At 42.1% G+C, this 18,062-nt stretch overlaps 1 protein-coding gene and 1 long non-coding RNA gene across 2 annotated transcripts in view; both read right to left on the bottom strand.

The window, feature by feature from the left end:
* LOC307216304 (uncharacterized protein) overlaps positions 1 to 18,062 on the bottom strand; it is a 128,141-nt gene that overhangs the window by 19,365 nt on the left and 90,714 nt on the right. The window lies entirely within an intron of this gene.
* Positions 14,933 to 15,437, bottom strand: LOC307216030. Its single transcript, XR_013838891.1, has 2 exons — positions 15,340 to 15,437; positions 14,933 to 15,227 (listed from the first exon to the last, which is right to left on the bottom strand). It is a non-coding gene; the product is annotated as an uncharacterized lncRNA (long non-coding RNA).

Here is an 18,062-nt window from a genome sequence, read left to right as displayed (position 1 = left end):
ACCTACTTCAGGGTTGGCACAAGCAGCCCCCGCCACTTGAGTGAATTCTCCTTGCTGATGAACTCTTACTGCACCAGCGATGTCAGCATCCTGCCCCCGTCGTCCCAGAGCCACACAGCTAGCGATGGATCTAACGAAGTCCTGGGCCGCTGGAAAGCGGAAAACACAAAGCAAAGCACAACAAAGGCTGGGCTGGGGTTCTGAAATGTTTTCTCCTCGCTCTCCTTGCAGTTTCTTGGCCAGGAGGGGGAAAGCCCTGCATGAAGATGCCAAGATTTGAACCACAGACATCTGCATGCAGTGGAGGTTCTCCTCCACTGAGCTATGGTCCTTCCTGAATCAAATGAGGAAAATGTTTTCCACATTAATTGAGCAAACCTACTGTAAGGCACATTTCCTCTGACTGAAATATTGCTTGCTTGTGGTTTCCCCAACTACTAGCTGCTGTTATTTTATGACAGTTTACTGGCAGCCAAACATTTCATTTGGAGTTGAAGAAGGCCTTGAGGATTAGTCAGTTTGGCTGTAAGCAACTCTGTCGAGTGAAGATTCTTCAGAGCCCAATTATAGAGTTTATTGTCGGTTTGCAGAATTATGACAAGTGATCTACTTTTCTGATGAATTACTACCCAGAGTTCCTTTTTGAATAAATAGAATCTGCTGTGCTTGGACAATCACTTTTTCAAAAATTGTTTGTGCCAGCCAAACAAAATAAAGGCGGTTGACCTGCATTTTCTGGGCTATTCCATTGCATGCATTGTCCACATATTGAATCTGTTTTCAGAACCTAGCTTCAGTTTATGCCCACAACACAAAATGTAGCTGAATGAAAAGATAACTGTGAGATTTGGGATGGGTGGGGAGAGTTGTGTCATATTTAAGCATCGTAAGAGGATCTCAAATAACCATTTATTGCTGCTATAAATAACTTAATATTGTTTTTAATGCTGTAACCTGCCCTGGGACCTTACAGTGAATCGTGGGCAATAAATAAAATAATAAATTTCACGTTGATTGCTAAATTGGCATTACGTTAGTTGAGAAATAGTATGCTAGTCTGTATCTCTCCAGTACTGATGTCAGAGAATTCTGACAACAGCAGAAATGGGACATTGCCAGTGTTCACATATACACCCCATGTTTCTGCTGCTGCGGGTGACTAACATGGCTACTCCTCTGCAAAGCTTTAAACTTGTTTTCTCTCCTTCATCAAATGCACCCATGTGTTTCAAGAGCCAGCATGGTGCACTGGTGACAGTGTCAGAGTGGGTGTGGGGTGGAGAGACCGCTACCCAGTTATAAAGTTCACTGGCACCAGTCACCATCTCAGCCTAACCTACCTCAACAGGTTGTTGTCAGGATAAAAAATGGGGAGGGAAAGTTATGTGCAAGGCTTTTATCTCCCAGGGTGAGGAGTAGGCTGCAGGGGGCGGGGGACAAAGCATTAGTATGCAAGCTCAGGCTGTGCTCTAAGCTGGTATTTGGGAAAAGCAGCTGCATTCCTAGCACTTTATCCTAGCTGACCATCAAAGTACACAAGGCCAACCTAGACATAGACTCATAGAATTGTAGAGCTGGAAGGAATCCAACTGGTCATCTCCTGCAATGCCGGAATCACAGCTAATAATACTAAGCATATCAGTTGCCACAACAGGTTAGGTTGGGGGCTGGTCATCATTGGGACCACAGTGTGTGGGGGAAAGGGGACAATAACCCAAAAGGGGCTCATTATTTTTTCCCCACTTTCCTCTAAGTTCCTCCCCCCACCTAAAATGTTATTAAGGTTTTTTTTATAATACATAATACATTGCAAAACAAATTAATTTGAACAAAACTAGAAAGAAAACTCAGAGTCCTCTCTCAAAGGGAGCTCTTAACTCTTCTCAAACAGAAAGTGGCGGACCATCCCAGCTCTCACATGGGAGCTTTTCCCAACCTCTCTTGGCAGGGAAAGGAAGATGTAAACCATCTCACCTGGCAGCCCTGCCCTTCCTTTCCCTGCCAAAGGAAATTGCCCCTCACCCCATGGGAGCTTCTCTCCTGAGATTTTTAACAGCCGTGGTGTGGTTTGTTTTATCAAGACTATTGTGCCATGTGTTCATACGTACACTCTGTTCACACAGGCATGGGAGCCATTCCACCGGGCACCTGGGAAGGTGTGTGAATGAATTGGTCACATGGGTTCTGGTACATTTTCTCACAAAGGGAGAAAATTAGCTGGCGATTTTGAGTTTTAGTGGTGATGAATACCAAAGGGAAAGGGATTAAGGAGCCCCCTTTTACTGGTCATTTGTGGCATATTGTAGCCTCTGTAACCACACTCTGTAAAAGAGATGGGGAAAAGACAGGGGAATATTACATGTCAATGTTGGGCCCCAAGGACTGGTTTTATGAACAGTGTTGGGCTTTTGAAAGAAGTTATATGGCAGTCTTGCTGCAGGCAAGGATTGCCGCTCACGCCTTTTTATTCAACCACTGTTTCTCTTTGTATAATATATCACAACGAATTCACTTAGGATTCCCATAGTAAATGTTTCACTACCAGGAAAACTGACAAGGTATCAAACTCTGACAGAGAAATTGGCCTCAGGGAAGATAGAACTGTGTTTCTTAGTTACTGAAATGTTTTATATTCTTAAACAAAGCAAAATATGCTGTGCAAACACTTTCTGAATAATAACACCAAAAGATTATTCTCATAACACAACATTCCTAATGAATTCCCTGCAGTCTAAAAAGAGTAGCACTTATTCCCCTGTTACTTTATGCCTCACGTGTGGTATTTTGCATGGATGTCATGAGGTAACATTAGGGATAATGTGAGTTGAATGGCTACCATGCAGAACAAACAGCCATTATCTGCATCCACCATGCCTCAAGTGTGAACATTCCCTAGGCAGCGTGCATACTCTCCAATGGGTCTTGGGGAATATGCCTATCTCAACTGTATTTTGTACATTCTCAGTGTAATAGGCATAATAATCTGAAAACTCTGGTGAGATACTGACATCCCCCAAGACCTGTTTGACTAGAAAATGTGCATAATTCCCTCTTCAAGGTCACATGAAACGTGGCAAATGTGCACAACGGCTGGTTACTCAGCATATTAGTTGTTCAACTCACGTTACAGAAACAGGCTGCTTTAGCTACTTATTTCCTGTGCCTGCTTGCAAAATAGCAGGACTGCCCAGAGTCTCATTTTTCCAAAAGCTCTTTTTCCAAGAAAACAACACTTACTCCTCAATTCACCGCCAGTAACTAAAGACACCAGAGAATTCTGCTGAAAATGGAAACATGAGCAGAAATTGCTTGCACTCTCTTTATTAAAAGAACTGGCAGGTGTGATCTCAGAACCACTGGCAGTCATCTTTGAGAATTCCTGGAGAACAGGCGAAGTCCCGGCAGACTGGAGGAGGGCAAATGTTGTCCCTATTTTCAAAAAGGGGAAAAGAGAGGACCCAAATAATTACCACCCAGTCAGTCTGACATCAATACCAGGGAAGATTCTGGAGCAGATCATTAAGCAAACAGTCTGTGAGCACCTAGAAAGGAATGCTGTGATCACCAATAGTCAGCATGGATTTCTGAAAAATAAGTCATGTCAGACTAACCTGATCTCGTTTTTTGACAGAATTACAAGCCTGGTAGATGAAGGGAATGCAGTGGATGTAGCCTACCTTGATTTCAGCAAGGCATTTGACAAGGTGCCCCATGATATTCTTGTAAGGAAGCTGGTAAAATGCGGACTTGACTATGCTACCACTCAGTGGATTAGTAACTGGCTGACTGACCAAACCCAAAAGGTGCTCATCAATGGTTCCTCTTCATCCTGGAGAAGAGTGACTAGTGGGGTGCCACAGGGTTCTGTCTTGGGCCCGGTCTTATTCAACATCTTTATCAACAACTTGGATGATGGACTCAAGGGCATCCTGATCGAATTTGCAGATGACACCAAACTGGGAGGGGTGGCTAACACCCCAGAGGACAGGATCACACTTCAAAACGACCTTGACAGATTAGAGAACTGGGCCAAAACAAACAAGATGAATTTTAACAGGGAGAAATGTAAAGTATTGCACTTGGGCAAAAAAAATGAGAGGCACAAATACAAGATGGGTGACACCTGGCTTGAGAGCAGTACATGTGAAAAGGATCTAGGAGTCTTGGTTGACCACAAACTTGACATGAGCCAACAGTGTGACGCAGCAGCTAAAAAAGCCAATGCAATTCTGGGCTGCATCAATAGGAGTATAGCATCTAGATCAAGGGAAGTAATAGTGCCACTGTATTCTGCTCTGGTCAGACCTCACCTGGAGTACTGTGTCCAGTTCTGGGCACCACAGTTCAAGAAGGACACTGACAAACTGGAACGTGTCCAGAGGAGGGCAACCAAAATGGTCAAAGGCCTGGAAACGATGCCTTATGAGGAACGGCTAAGGGAGCTGGGCATGTTTAGCCTGGAGAAGAGGAGGTTAAGGGGTGATATGATAGCCATGTTCAAATATATAAAAGGATGTCACATAGAGGAGGGAGAAAGGTTGTTTTCTGCTGCTCCAGAGAAGCGGACACGGAGCAATGGCTCCAAACTACAAGAAAGAAGATTCCACCTAAACATTAGGAAGAACTTCCTGACAGTAAGAGCTGTTCGACAGTGGAATTTGTGTGGTGGAGTCTCCTTCTTTGGAGGTCTTTAAGCAGAGGCTTGACAACCATATGTCAGGAGTGCTCTGATGGTGTTTCCTGCTTGGCAGGGGGTTGGACTCGATGGCCCTTGTGGTCTCTTCCAACTCTATGATTCTATGATTCTATTCGTTCCATGTCCAGAATGGAAAACAATCCAGTGAAGGTGGTCAGAATATGATTCTCCATGTCTGGTGGAGAATATGCACCGTTAATGAAAAAGTTGTTCTGACTTGTTGCTAGGCTAGTTGTTGGCAGTGGTGGAGAAACAAAGCCACTGAGCTCCAGGGCAGTTACTGTAGCTTCAAGGGATGAATGTTCTCAGATGCTATCCTGCCTTTGGAAGCTGCTGCCTGAATTGTGGGTCAAAAGGGGCAACGACCCTTGTGGGAAGGCTGAGACCCAAACATTTAATATTACAGCCATACGTTGGTTCTCAAACACCTTGGTACTCAAACACCTTGGTTCCCAAATGCCGAAAACGCAGAAGTAAGTGTTCCAGTTTTCGAATGTTTTCGGAAGCCGAATGTCTGATGCAGTTGTCAGCTATTGTTTCTGGGGCGCCTGCACCAATCAGAAGCTGCGCCTTGATTTTTGAACTTTTCGGAACAGACTTCCAGAAAGGATTAAGTTTGGCACTTTTGTTTTTGTTATTTATTTTGTGTTTTTGTTTCTGAGGCTTTTTGGTTAATTTGTCTATGTGACTGTGTGGAACCCAGTTCAGCTACTGATTGATTGATTGATTGATTGATTGATTGATTGATTGATTGATTGATTGTGAGACTGTGGAAATGGATAAAAAGCACCCCCCATCCAAATAATGACTATTGTCAGTGCAGGTAAGAAAAAGAAATAATTTTTATTTTTATGATCCAGTACATTTTATAGTACAGTACATTGATTATTGCTTTCATTTTATGGATCAATGGTCTTCCTAGATAGTTAAAATTCATGATAAGTTGCTGTTTTAGGGGTTGTTTTTTAAAGTCTGGAATTAATTAATCTGTTTTGCATTACTTTCTATGGGAAAGCGTGCCTTGGTTTAAGAATGCTTCAGTTTTGGAACAGACTTCCGAGTTTGAGAACCAAGGTACCACTGTACTCAATTGGCATTGAGCTAGTTTGTAGCAGTGGTCGCTAGAACTCAAGCTTCCTAAATATTTTTTGTTACGTTTTGCTAATGTAATGTTACATTAATAGCATCGAAATGTCATATGTTTGTTGTAAGTTGTTGCTTTTTTATTATTGCTGTTACTATGAAATTGTTCTTGTGAACTGGTGATGGTGCAATATGTTGTGTTCTGACTGCTGTAAGCGATGAGCATAATTTTTGTGTGTGCAAAAATGCTGTAGAAATAAGGTGGAGGTGAGGATGACGTGGTCTGCAGTGAAAGGCCAGGCATCACTGCTAATATGATGCATGAAACTACCATGCATTGCTTTGGATGTGATGTTTATCAAATTCACAAGTTCCAATAATTTGCTCTCCTTTCAGTATGTGGCTATCTTTATAAAGGTGGTTAATTTTTATTAACATAATCTTCATGAAATCAATTTCATGTTTGGCCTTCAGGACCCCTCTCAAATTACATCCCATACATTTTTAATTTAATGGAACATTAAACAAGGCTTTCTATATATCCAACTTACAAAATACTTTGTTTGCATCTACAGCAGTCACGAAATTAAAAGACGCCTGCTTCTTGGGAGAAAAGCAATGACAAACCTAGACAGCATCTTAAAAAGCAGAGATATCACCTTGCTGACAAAGGTCTGTATAGTTAAACTATACTTTTTCCAGTAGTGATGTATGGAAGTGAGAGCTGGACCATAAAGAAGGCTGATTGCCGAAGAATTAAAAATGCTTTTGAATTATGGTGCTGGAGGAGACTTATGAGAGTCCCATGGACTGCAAGAAGATCAAACCTAGCCATTCTTAAGGAAATCAGCCCTGAGCTCTCATTGGAAGGGCAGATCCTGAAGCTGTGGCTCCAATACTTTGGCCACCTCATGAGAAGAGAAGACTCCCTGGAAAAGACCCTGATGCTGGGAAAGATGGAGGGCACAAGAAGAAGGGGACGACAGGACGAGATGGTTGGACAGTGTTCTTGAAGCTACCTACATGAGTTTGACCAAACTGCGGGAGGCAGTGGAAGACAAGAGTGCCTGGCGTGCTCTGGTCCATGGGGTCACAAAGAGTTGGACACGACTAAATGACTAAACAACATGCTGCTATGATGCCTAGGAATTTATGCTGCTGCCCACAATTTCTGGGTGTTGAATAACAGAAGCTACAAGACGGTTGTTGTGGTTTCTTCTGACCCACAGTACAGTGGTACCAGGGTTTCAAACACCTTGGGTTACAAACACTTCGAGTTACAGACTCCGCTAACACAGAAATAGTACCTCAGGTTAAGAACTTTGTTCCAGGATGAGAACAGAAATTGCACGGCAGCAGTGGGAGGCTCCATTAGCTGAAGTGGTACCTCAGGTTAAGAACGGTTTCAGGTTAAAAATGGACCTCCAGAACGAATTAAGTTCGTAACCAGAGGTACCACTGTACTAGAAGATGGGTTTTTTCTCAGTGAATTTGTCCACAAACTCGATAACAGAGTGTCCATTCTTAGGCCTTAGGTACTAGAGTTCTGTTTCTCTACCTTCTAGAACACACACACACACCATTTTAGCAAAGAAGCCCCAAGTACTTTTTGGTAAATGTTTAACACAACACAGGCCTGCAGAATTTACGTGAGCACAAAGCTGAATCCATCGCGTGAGCCATGTTTTGCAGCCTACCCAGTTTGTGACAACCCACCCGATTTTGCAGTCCTCAGAGGGTGGTGGTGTGTCCTGTTTTACACATAACAATCCTCTATTGAGTGGCAGTTCAGTCCAATTCTGGCTCAAAAACAAAGAGCCAGAGGAGGGGGAAGGGGGCTTTGCAGTTGGTCCTCAACAGCAAAATGACGGCAGATCGAGCATGCCCTGCTATGGTGGGATGGATTTCTAGAAATTATTTCTAAATTTGTCGCTATACACAAAAACCTCCTAGACTACTTGTTCATTAAACTTGTGTGGAGGTTATACAACTGCTCTGTACTAAAGATTCATCCTTATTAGTTTGCATGGAAGATATACCGCTTGCTGTCAATTGATCATTATCCCACACTTTATAGCCACCTTCCTTTCTGCGCAAAATCTTTTTTTTTTTTACACCAGAGCATTTTAACCCACTTTAATCGCATAAACCTGCATTTCTGGTATGCGACTAAATCCATCCTCCAACATGGTGAAAGTCAACCAGAAATTAGGTTTGGCTGGTGCCTTTGTTATACACCTTTAGGTGTATAACAGGCCTTTGGCTCATTGACATCCTATGCCCTTTTAAAATGTGCTGTTGAAGGGGAGATTTTTTGTTTTTGTTTTGTGTTTTTCATGCTGTGTTTTTATGTTGTGAACCACCCAGAGATTTGCAAGTACAGTGGTACCTCAGGTTAAGTACTTAATTCATTCTGGAGGTCCGTACTTAACCTGAAACTGTTCTTAACCTGAAGCACTACTTTAGCTAATGGGGCCTCCTGCCGCTGCCGCACCGCCAGAGCACGATTTCTGTTCTCATCCTGACGCAAAGTTCTTAACCTGAAGCACTATTTCTGGGTTAGCAGAGTCTGTAACCTGAAGCGTATGTAACCTGAAGTGTATGCAACCCGAGGTACCACTGTAATAATAATAATAATAATAATATTGTTCCCCTGGTGAACTGCCATATATCACTAGTTGGTTATTTTTGGCTTGTTGAGCTACAGGTTGTATGTACCAGAACTAGATCTTTAATGGCAAGAATGTGTGTGTGCGTGCGTGCGTGCATGTTGGAACTAGTGCAAAATGCCCAATAACCGAGTATTTATTTCAGAGCTAAAATTATGTCAGGAGTACTGCCCACACCCACCCAGCCGCATTCTACATGACAATTATGAAAGATTGAGATTATTTATTTTTATCTGACAAGCATAATGAAGGGGGCATACTATCAAACTAATCAGACACACATTCACTCAGAAGCACATACCATTGATTTAAATATAATTGAGTGATGGGGACTTCCGGGTTAGCGTGAAAGGTTAATGGCGGATTCCCTCCGATCTCCGGGGGGAATCGGCTCCGTGGACGACGGGTCTTGCAGCGCCGGCGACGCGGGGACCCTCAAAAACCACAGGCGTGGAAGCCTGTGGACTTGGTGACTCGGTGGGCACCATTTGTGCCCCCCCAACTCGCGAAGAAGCCTTTTTAAAGGCTTTGGAGTGGGGGACGGAGAGTGGCACGGTGCTGAGAGTAGATCGCTACTTCTACGGAGCGAAGCCGCAAGCCATGGCCAAAGAGCGCTGACTTTCTTCCTGAAATTTGGACTGTAAAGAAGTAACCCGTGAGTAAAACGGAAATTAGAACGAAAATTTCTCTCTTTTTTTAAAATTTGGAACGACCGGGGGAGGTGTCAAAAGGAAGTCCGCCCCCCCCAGCATTGTAGTTAATTTAAAGCAAGAACTGTATAATTAAGGTCGAGAGACTATTTCTTCTATCTTCATGATTGAAAGTTATTAATTTCACAATTTGGACATATAAGTATTGTATCAGAAGAATTGCAACCCCCCGGGACCCGGGAGTGAACTGTGAGGGAATTGGCTGGAGACATAAGGAATTTGACAGCTGTCAAACGAGCTGTCAAAGTCAGAAATATCTGTTTTTTCCTATCTTTGCTGAGCTTTTTTTTTTTTTGCTACATTTGACTTTAAATTCTTGTAAACAAGAAGAAAGAACAAAGTAACTTGATTGTTGGAGAAAGAATACTAAGTAACCAGAATCCCTCTAGAGGGGTTCGGTGACATTACAATGGCTGCAGATGGAAAAGTACTGGCTGAGCTAGAGAGAATATTTCTTTCCGTGGGAAAGTTACAGGAACAGAGCGAAGCTTTGGCTTCAGAAGTAAAGACCTTGAGTTTCAATGTAAACAAACTTGTTGACTGTACCACGGATCTAACTAAAGAAAATCTTGCAGCTGAACAAGAAGAGAAAGATGTTGTTCCAGAGGGGCGAGAAGGAGGAGTTGAAATTTTTTTGGAGAAAAAGAACAACCAGAAACCTCTAAAAATGGATTACAAGGAAAATAAGATTTGGATGATTAAAATTTGGTTTGAAGTGGAGAAGGAAGATGCTAGAGATCTCCCTACAGGGAGATTGGAAGATTTATGGGTTACAAACTTGCACAAGGTGAAAGATGGAGTCATTGGTCCATTTGGGACATTTGGATTTAAAAGAAATGTGGAATATGATTTGGGTTCCATCTTTGAATATGGAGGCCTGGTTGGAAGAAATATTGATCCTTTTGGGAATGAGCTTCTTCGTGACATGGTGTTCAACATAAAAGACTATCAACAAAACCGGTAGAGAGGGCCTGAGAGAGACTTAAGAGCCTCCGACGTGAGGGATCCAGGATGAGATTGGATTGATGGGCAGTTTGTGGGATCAAACCCGGGAGAGGGGGGGGGAATTTGGAATTTAATGGGTGTAAATTATAAATTGTTTTTTTTTGTCTTTTTTATTGCTATTTGGTTTGTAAATAATATAAAAACAATATAAAAATTGGGAATCTTGTGGAAAGGAACTGGGGTCGACCTTAGAAAAGGAGGTAAGAAGGTGTAAGTATGTAAGCCAAATTTATGAATTTATAAGTTAAGTATATATAAGTTTATAAAGTTAAGTATATAAGTCAATTTAGTAAGAACTTGCTAAACTAACTATGGAAATAGGGATACAAGAAGGGGAGGGATGGGGAAGTCAGGAAAAGAGGTTAAGAAATAAGGGCTTGGAAATTATACATGTTTTGTTTGTTTTTGTGTATTTTATGTTTTGTTGATGTGTATTGTGAGTGTTTATAAAAATTGTGTAAAACCCAATAAAAATTTATTAAAAATAAATAAATAAATAAATAAATAAATAAATAAATAAATAAAAAAAATTGAGTGATGGATAGATGTTAAAACATTTATGCCCTGCCTTTTTATCATAACAGATAATCAAGGCAGAAGGCAATAAATTAAAACCCTTGGCAATAAAATCCCATAAACTAAAACAAGCCAAATGACAGCAGTCGAGAAGAGCAACACTCATCCCATGCTCTGACATACACAAAACTGTTTTAAAATGCCATCGGCAGGCCAAAAGACTGGGCACTAAAATAGGGGCTAAACTTGGCATCCACTAGATAAAGGGTGGTTGTTGTTTCTACTTAATAACAGGCATAAGCGGATGATCCTAAATGGGAAAACACCACTTGGAGCAGGGGAGAAAGAATCTCTTTCCTCCTAAACATGATTGAACAAACCTTATACAGTGCTACCTCGGTTTACAAACTTAATCCATTCGGGAAGTCTGTTCTTAAACCGAAATCATTCTTAAACCAAGGCACGGTTTCCCTAATGAGGCCTCCCGCCACCGGTGCCCTTCCACCATTCGCCTTCCATTCTTAGACTGAGGTAAAGTTCGCAAACCGGGACACCACTTCTTGTTTTGCGGAGTTCGTGAACCAAATAGTTCATAAACAGGGCTGTTCTTAAACAGAGGTACCACTGTAATCCCTTGCCCATCTTGAAGCTCAGAAGAAATGCTCCCATTGGCTGAGTATGTGTGTCCAATTGTGTTAGGGAGGGAAGTGATAAGTATTGTCATCCTGATAAGAAATTATAAAACAGTAACTTTCAAGTTAATGGCTAATTTGTAAATAAAACGTGGGTGGGATAATTATATCAGACTGCTGAACAGTTTTGGTATCAAATTTATTTTATCGAGCAGTACGATCTCACCATAAGGATCCAGGGTGGCTTACAACAATATAACATAAGAGTACACACAAAGAGATGAAAGCATCACAGTTATAAAGCAAGCAAAACTGTTCCAAATGGGACAGAACAGTCCCTGCCTCAGACTGCAGTATTGTTGTATGGGTCGTTCCCCCCCCCCCCCCCATGACTATACCCTCATATCAGTTTAATAATGAATCCATGCATCAGTATGTAGTTCATTTGGAGTCAGAAGTGCAAGCCACTTCAGAATCTGCTCATACATTTTAAAAAATGGATATAGTTAAAGGAGAGAAGTAATAAATTTGATCCACATTAATTAATACAAATGACTTTTAAAAATGGAAGTCTAAAAATTATTTTGCTGCAGGCAACAAAATCACAACACTCTTCTTTAATTATTGAAAGAATTGGAAATGAATGGTAAGAATTGGAAATGAATGGTAAGACTATAATTAAATGAGCAGGAAAACTTACAAGGAAATCCAACTGCAACCCCACCCCACCCCCGCCCTGACATTTACATTTTCTGTAGTATAATTCAATGCTCTTTAACAAGCACTTTTCTGCTTTACTTCCTAGAGATTCTGAAGTGGTATATAAGAGATAGACAGTAGAGAGGTGGCCTAGGTCACACACAACATTAAAACACACAAATATGAGTGTCGTGGTCCAGTCTACGTGCGATCGAAGCCCTGGCTGAGGACATCGGGACTGGGGGCAAGATGGCAGGGTGGGAGCAGGAACGAGAGTCCAGAAGCCAGGGGTCCGAGGGTCAGGAAGCAGGGAGTCATGAAGTCAAGGGTCCGAGGGTTGAGAAGCAAGAAGTTGCAAAGTCAAGGGTCCGAGGGTCAAGAAGCAAGGAGTCAAGAAGCCAAGGTCAGAGGATCAGGAAGCAAGGAGCCAAACACAGCAAGGCAGGAAACGTGTTGCTGTGGCAAAGAGCCAAAGGGAAATGCTGACCTTATATCCCTTCCCGGCTCTAGCCACCAGGTGCAGTGAGTTACCAAGCGGCCTCACCTTGCATCTCCAGAACAAACTTAGGAAGGCCCCAGTCCTGCAAAGCTCTACTGGTCACAGGGCCCGTCTCCTGCACGCACTCCTAACAATGAGTGTTCCTAGAAAGAAATTTATGGTGTTGTTGCTCCTCCTATAGTCCTGCTGCTGTCATGAGTGGAACTATGGTTTGACACAGGGCGTCATCTGATCTCAGACCTGTGGTTTGTCTCACTCCTGTTTATTCTAAGGTTTACTGCTCATTGGTTTATCAGGTGAAAATGAATCTATTTTACGTCATGAACCACCCTGTGATCTTCAGATGAAGGGCAGTAAACAAATTTATTAAATAACAATAAGAGTAATAATAAGATAGAGAGAATACAAACCAGGTTTGGACAACACATTAAGTCAAACTGTGGCTTAGCTCACAGCAGCAGGAGAGCCAGGAGAGGAGGGCAAGAGTCATCATCTGCTCTCTGGAAAGCCACACATTGGCATTAAGCCAGTAGTTTAAAACCAGTGTGCCATGGTACCCTGGGGTACCTTGAATGTTGGCCAGGGGTGCTGCGGGCAACACTGCACTCTGTCCCTCTTTCCTTCCCTCTCTCCTCTGATGCCTTCTCATGTCTCTGCCTCCCAAAGGCTTGCACAGCAGTTTGTTGCAATAGCCATGGCTACAAGCTCCCAAGATGAATGGTGACTCTGGGGCTGGCTGGAGGGTGCTGGCTGCCAGGAGCTGAGATGGCCTTGGAATAAGCAAGCAAGCAAGCAAGCAAGCAAGCAGACCAGGGAGCCCTGCCAGCCAGTCCACCAGCCCTTGCTGTTTGGAATGGACAGACAAGTCCTAGGCCCCTGTGGGGCAGTGTGAGGAGGCACCTCTCTTTGGGGTGGGGGGGGGCAGCTCAGAGACCAGGGGTGGCAGCAGTGGGCTGCCCAGAGGACTCCCAAGGAGAGAGGAGAGGAGGCCGAGGGAACACTCCACAAAGGAGCGTGTTTGAAAAAGGATGAGAGGCTGCCAGCTCTGCAAGCAAGGGATGAAAGGAAGGAAGGAAGGAAGGAAGGAAGGAAGGAAGGAAGGAAAGAAAGAAACAAAGAAAGAAAGCTGAACCATTGCAACAAAACTGCAGTGAATATAGGATCTATATTGCATTAACATAATAGAGAAAGGTGCCTTTACTATTGCAGTCTGGAATAAAACATTGACTGGAACACACAGCATTTCTTAATCGAAACCAATATTCTTTATGATTTTGCAGATAAAAAACTGAAGCAAATGTGTTAACAGAGTTCCTAACAGCTTTTAAATTGCAGAAATCCCTGCCTCTCTGAAAGCATCATCCTAAAGGCACTAATATTATTATTTATTATTTTACAACAATCAGCCAAAAGAAGATAAAAGTTCAAATTGCTGATTATTTTGGAACAGAAAAATTACTTTTGACAAAGGAATTAACTTACTTTTATTATTAGCTCAGTTGTAAAGCTTGTCAAAATATTTGCCTATCTCATAATGATAGTTAAGTTTCCCTTACAAGCTATCTCATCTTACAAAAGTGATTTTGAGGCTCCAATGGGAGCCTTTGTGTATTGCATGAAAGAAAGTTAATTATTCTTCTGACACGTTTTATGACTTCTAGCGAACACAGTTCCAAAGTGAGCACATTAGTGCATGCCTTTGGGTTCTTATCTGAAATTTGCCACCTGCTTCTAGGCCAGCAAAGGAAAACGTTTAATTAAAACTCTAATGCTGCTTTTGTTTTAAGACAAAACAAAAAAATCCCCAAAGTTAAATGATTCTAGGAATTGAAACTGATATTTTATCTTAGTTGTTGAATGCTGCTTGTGACAGTTTTATTTAGTGTCCTGAGGTAGAATTTGCCTGACATTATCGACCTCCTTGCCTGTGCTAGGGCTGCCAGGGAATTCTGACAAAACAGAAACGGGAGTGGAAATTGCAGATATTTGCTTATTTGTCCCTTGTTGCTGACAAAAATCAATCCAGAAATTATGATCAATATTTGCTGTTGCTTTGGTTTCCCATGCCCTCCCTCATTTACACTGTTTCCTTTACATCGAAATAAATGGGGCGCAATAAATTTATGACAATGTAACTTCTGGCATTTGCATAACTAATTGTTATGTACATTATGTAATTTTTGCCAGAGTGTGCAGCAAGACAAATAATGTCACTTTTGGTAGAAGAAAAAACTGCAACAGAGCAGGGAAAAAAATTGTGTAGTTGATGAATCCAGAGTGGAACAGAAAACAATGCCTTCTTGCAACCCTACCTACAGGTGGAACTCAGAAAATTAGAATATCGTGGAAAAGTTCATTTATTTCAGTAATTCAACTTAAAAGGTGAAACTAATATATGAGATAGACTCATGGCATGCAAAGCGAGATATGTCAAGCCTTTATTTGTTATAATTGTGATGATCATGGCGTACAGCTGATGAAAACCCCAAATTAACAATCTCAGAAAATTAGAATATTAAATGAAATCAGCAAAATAAGGACTGCAAACAGAGCAACATTGGACCTCTGAGAAGTAGAAGCATGCATATGTACTCAGTACTTGGTTTGGGCCCCTTTTGCATCAATTACTGCCTCAATGCGGCGTGGCATGGATGCTATCAGCCTGTGGCACTGCTGAGGTGTTATGGAAGACCAGGAAGCTTCAATAGCAGCCTTCAGCTCGTCTGCATTGCTCAGTCTCATGTCTCTCATCTTTCTCTTGGCTCTTGGCAATGCCCCATAGATTCTCTATGGGATTCAGGTCAGGCGAGTGTGCTGGTCAATCAAGCACAGTAATCTCATGGGCATTGAACCAGGTTTTGGTACTTTTGGCAGTGTGGGCAGGTGCCAAAGTCCTGCTGGAAAATGAAGTCAGCATCCCCATAAAGCTCGCTGTGGAAGGAAGCATGAAGTGCTCCAAAAACTCCTGGTAGATATTTAAAAGAAATAATTTGGACATGATTAATTGCACATACATCAAGGAAAAAGGGGAGTAAATACTGCTGACAGAAGAGATCTCTGATAACAAGACAACAATAAAATACGAGAAGAACGTCAAGATACGGTAATGACTGAGGGGGGAGGGGGGGAAAAACCTGCCTCTACCTTTTTATGTGACTTAACAAGAATCCCCCTCCCCTAATGAGTCAGAAATTAAGGACTTAAGCTGTGGATTTAAGGCTGTGTGGAGATAAACTTTCGATCCAAAGCAATGTTTCAAGATGAAGCTGGAAAGCTAAGAGTGACGCAGTCAGGAAAAAATGCCGTTCGCCATTTTGTGAGGCATTGTGGGAGCTCTTGGGTCTGGGAGGAGAAAGAGGGAAATAGAGTTGTTTACATATCGTGAATCAACTCCTCGGTGGGACTTAAGAGCGACAAATGCCAAAATTTACGATGGAAAAAGTGATGTTATCTACGAAGGAGATATATGGAAACCATCTGGACTTAGTGGAGGAACGGGAAATCCACACAGGATTATTACACTTGCTATCGGCTTAAGGAGACTAACAGAAGAGATCGTAAAGGAAAAAGAGAAATTATACGAACAAGATATGATGTGGCAACACCAAGATAAGACTGGATAGAATTATGAACTTTGTTCGGACTGATTGGGACTGATTTGGACATTAATGCAGTAATAAGAAGATGATCTGAATTCCCCTTTGGATCTTGAAGTATGGGTTCCCCCAACAAAATTTAAAAATTTGGCTTTGTAATTCGGAATTTATATGATGTGATTTAATTTGATGTGATTGGCCAGTTAATAATTTTTTTTTTTTTTTTAAAAAAAAACAAAACTCCTGGTAGATGGCTGCATTGACCCTGGACTTAATGAAGCACAGTGGACCAACACCAGTTGATGACATGGCTCCCCAAATCAACACAGACTATGGAAACGTCACACTGGACTTCAAGGATCTGGCATTGTGTGCCTCCCCATTCTTCGTCCAGACTCTGGGTCCTTGTTTCCAAATGAGATGCAAAAGCTCTCTTCAGAAAAACTATGGCTTGGTGAGGATGAGAGTTGTGGGTACCCAGAAAAAAATGGCAGCTGCTTTGCTATTCCCCAGGTCCTGCTGATGCTACCAAGAGTTAATCCATCCTAACATCCAGAAGGGACGTGGGTGGCACTGTGGTCTAAACCACTGAGCCTTTGGCTTCCCAATCGGAAGGTTGGCAGTTTGAATCCTCATGACAGGGTGAGCTCCCATTGCTCGGTCCCAGCTCCTGCCAACCTAGCAGTTCAAAAGCATGTCAAAGTGCACATAGAAAAATAGGTACCACTCTGGCGGGAAGGTAAACAGCGTTTCCGTGTGCTGCTCTGTTTTTGCCAGAAGAGGCTTAGTCATGCTGGTCACATGACCTGGAAGCTCTCTGTGGACAAACGTCGGCTCCCTCGGCCAGTAAAGTGAGATGAGCGCCGCAACCCCAGAGTCGTTCGTGACTGGACTTAACTGTCAGGGGTCCTTTACCTTTACCTTTTAATCCCCAAAAGAGGATGTGAAGAGAGGGGGGGAACACATTCCAACCTAAATGTGCCTTTGCTGCATCCTTTAACCAAATCCCCCATGTCTATAAACTAGTACATTCTTAATTTGATGCTCCTTTTAATAATGGAAATCTTGTAAGCCAGCCTCTGCTCTGACTTGATTTTCTAATTGCAGAACATTCCTTTCACTGAGAGAGCAATTCCAAGCATTCGCCCACTCTGCTATTGTTGGCCTCAGCTGAGCTTCTTAAAAATCTGATTGGCATGTGGCATCTCCTTGGTGTCGTCCCGGCATGCCCCACAGGCTTAAGGAGGGATGCAACGCAACATTAAAATATAACACCGAAAAGTGAAAATCTTCCACTGCCTTCTAGGACTGCAGCATCTGCCAAGTCATTTGGTGTCTCTGCTTCTGGAAGGTTTTAGAAAGTTATGGGAGACATATTTGAATAGCCACATCTTTATCCAATTCTTGGCTTTGCACCATGCCATAAAATGGGTGGTGGTGTGTGTCACTCACGGTGGAGGGAAAAGAAAATTGATTTATTGATTTATTGCATTTTAATGAGAAACAACATAATTCACTGTTCTTTTATAATTGTGTTTTTCTTTATTGAAATATATATCAGTCATAAGCAATGATTCATACATAACAGGTTTCTCTTTGTTTTGTTTTTTACCCCCCACCACCCCACCACCACAAGAAGAACCAAATACCTGTGTAGTTACATTTAACTTTTAAGTCATTTCAGTTTTTAAGCAAAGGTATCCTTCCACAAATTGCCATGTGTTCTTGGAGGCCTGTAACAATTCACATTTCTCTAGCCAGTATGTGAACTGAAATGCAGCTGTCCTTTGAAATTCACATGTCTCTGAATTTTGTGATTCAGTTCTCCACCCAAATAATGTGTTCAAAAATGCATATACGAAAGACCCGTCTGAATAAAAATGCATATGCTAGAGGAAACATAACAGACATAAATGAGTTCTACTAGGAGAAATGACTTGCAAAAATGTTGAGATTA

The sequence above is a fragment of the Podarcis cretensis genome (genome assembly GCF_951804945.1).
Source record: "Podarcis cretensis genome assembly, chromosome: 5".
In the NCBI taxonomy this organism is placed as follows: Eukaryota; Metazoa; Chordata; class Lepidosauria; order Squamata; family Lacertidae; genus Podarcis; species Podarcis cretensis.
Note: the sequence above shows the minus strand (reverse complement) of the source record. Positions and strands in the feature narration are given on the sequence as shown.